This window comes from Portunus trituberculatus, chromosome 20 (genome assembly GCF_017591435.1).
Source record: "Portunus trituberculatus isolate SZX2019 chromosome 20, ASM1759143v1, whole genome shotgun sequence".
Lineage (NCBI taxonomy): Eukaryota > Metazoa > Arthropoda > Malacostraca > Decapoda > Portunidae > Portunus > Portunus trituberculatus.
Genome location: NC_059274.1, coordinates 3075001 through 3077500, shown reverse-complemented (window position 1 = coordinate 3077500; position 2500 = coordinate 3075001). Strand labels below are relative to the sequence as shown.

The 2500-nt window shown below is 42.2% G+C and overlaps 1 protein-coding gene across 2 annotated transcripts in view; it reads left to right on the top strand.

Annotated features, from left to right (window-relative positions):
• The window catches only part of LOC123506765 (glypican-5-like), a 237394-nt gene that overhangs the window by 56704 nt on the left and 178190 nt on the right, over positions 1–2500 (top strand). The gene's annotated exons all lie outside the window — the stretch shown is intronic.

Below are 2500 nucleotides of genomic sequence, written 5' to 3'. Positions count from 1 at the left end.
GTAGCAGGATTATTTACATCTAGCCAGAAAATAACCTTTTGTATTGGCTGCGCTCTGTCCCGCCTCTCTCTCTCTCTCTCTCTCTCTCTCTCTCTCTCTCTCTCTGCCCCCCCCAAAGTTAGGGCCGGCTGATTGGCTGGCTGGCTGGCGGGTTGGCGGTCTGGCTCACCACCACCTCGCCCTGAATAAAACTTGCAGAATAGTACTTTTTGTAGTAGTAGTAGTAGTAGTAGTAGTAGTAGTAGTAGTAGTAGTAGTAGTAGTAGTAGTTATTGTTGTTGGTGATGGTGGTGGTTGTGATGGTGGTGGTGTTGCTTTAGTTGAACTTGCAGTAGTGATGAGAAGAATAACATCAATACTAGTAGTAGTAGTAGTACTAGTAGTAGTAGTAGAAGTAGTAGTAGTACGTAGTAGTAGTACTAGTAGTAGTAGTAGTAGTAGTAGTAGTAGTAGTAGTAGTATGAGGAGGAGGAGGACGAGGACGAGAACGAGGACGAGGAGTAGAAGGTTGTGGTGCTGGTAGTGGTAGGAACAGTGGTAGTATCTCTCTCTCTCTCTCTCTCTCTCGGTGACAGGGAAGACTTGCCTCGCTTGTCTTTCGAGGTGGAAGACGTACGGAGATAAGGAGGAGAAAGGAAGAGAACAGACAGTGAGAGATAGAGGAGTGATGTGGCAGGGAGAGTAGAGGAGGAGGAAGAAAAGGAAGAAAAGTAAAAAACTCATAAGAAGAACAAGAAACAAGAGAGAGGAAGGAGTGAGAAGGCATAGAAAATAATCAAAGTGTGAAGGGAGGAAAAATCTGAGGAAGAGGGGAAGGAAGAAGAGATAGGAGGAGAGTTAGGGAGATGAGGAGGAGAGGGGCTTCTATCAGGCTTGTTGGTGTAGTGGCGTAGCTATCAAGGCTTGAGTGTCGGGTGTTCAGGAGGAGGAGGAGGAGGAGGAGAGGGAGGAGGAGGAGGAGGAGGAGGAGGAGGAGGAGAGGGAGGAGAAGGAGAAGGAGGAGGAGGAGGAGGAGAAGGAAGCATGAAGGAATTTTTTTTTCTGAGAATTAAACCAAAAGATAGCTGAGAGAGAGAGAGAGAGAGAGAGAGAGAGAGAGAGAGAGAGAGAGAGAGACTTGAGGGGGATCATTAACTCATTTTATTTAAAGGAGTAGTATGACAAACTCTCTGTAGGTGAAAGAGAAAGAAAAGAGAGGGAAAGAAAAATGAAAAGTTTGGAAAGTCTTTAATGTGTTTTGAAAAGGAACGATGTGAGGTGATTAGGGAAACTTGTAGCGCGAAATTTGAAAACGCGAGACTGGAAAACGCGGGAGTCCTGAGAAGCGTTGAAGGAAAAAAATAATAAGAAGAATAATGAAAAAAGAATAAGCTGGAGGAAAAGAAAAAAAAAAAGGAGAAATTCGAATCTGCTGTAGTACCTGAAATAATAAATAGATAGAACGAGGAAACGAAAGAATATAATAACTGAAGCTCAAAGTACAAAAACACGAAAGCGTAATATATAAAAAATAAACGAAAGATGGATCAGATTTGCTTTTATTTATGTTGCCAGGGAGACATCAACACACACACACACACACACACACACACACACACACACACACACACACACACACACGTTAAATATATCGTATGACATTCTTTGACTCCCACTGCCCTCAAAGTTGGCTGAAGGAGGTCAAGGAGAGAGGTCAGTGTTAACATAAGAACACAAGAAAATGGAGGGAAGCTGCAAGAGGTTATCAGACCTACTTGTGGCAGTCCCTGTATGACCAAAGCTACTTAATTCTATCTATCATCCCCATCCATAAATTTGTCACTTCCTTTAAAGCTCCCTATTGTTTCAGCACTAACAACATGATTGCCGTGTCCGTTCCATTCATCAACTACTCTGTTAAAGATCAATTCCTTCCCATTTCTTTCCTAAAACCTAAATTTCTCAAGGTTTAACCCATTATTTCTGGTTCTATCGTGGTTACTAATTCTAGGGAGATAGAGAAGGGAAAAGGAGAGTGGAGGGGAAAGTAGGGAGATGGAAGAGAAAAGTGAGTTGTAGGGAAAATAAAAGGGGAAAAGAAAAGGAGTGAGGAAGTGAGGAGAGCTTAGAGAGGGGAGGTTTGTTGTTCAAAATTTTAAGGACATTTTTTTTTTTTTTTTGGTCCGGTTATTTGAATTTTTGTTCTTCGAATACTATATCCATTTTTATTTTTCACTGTTTTATTGTTTTCCCTTCCAGGTTTTGTTTTTATTTTTAATCCTGTACCCGCCTTTTGGTTCACACACACACACACACACACACACACACACACACACACACACACACACACACACACACACACACACACACACACACGTGCCCTCGTTAACCTTAATATCCGCTATAAAAGTTGCACTCTAAAAAAAAAAAATGCATGCTGACAGGCCAAACACACACACACACACACACACACACACACACACACACACACACACACACACACACACACACAGAAAAGAGG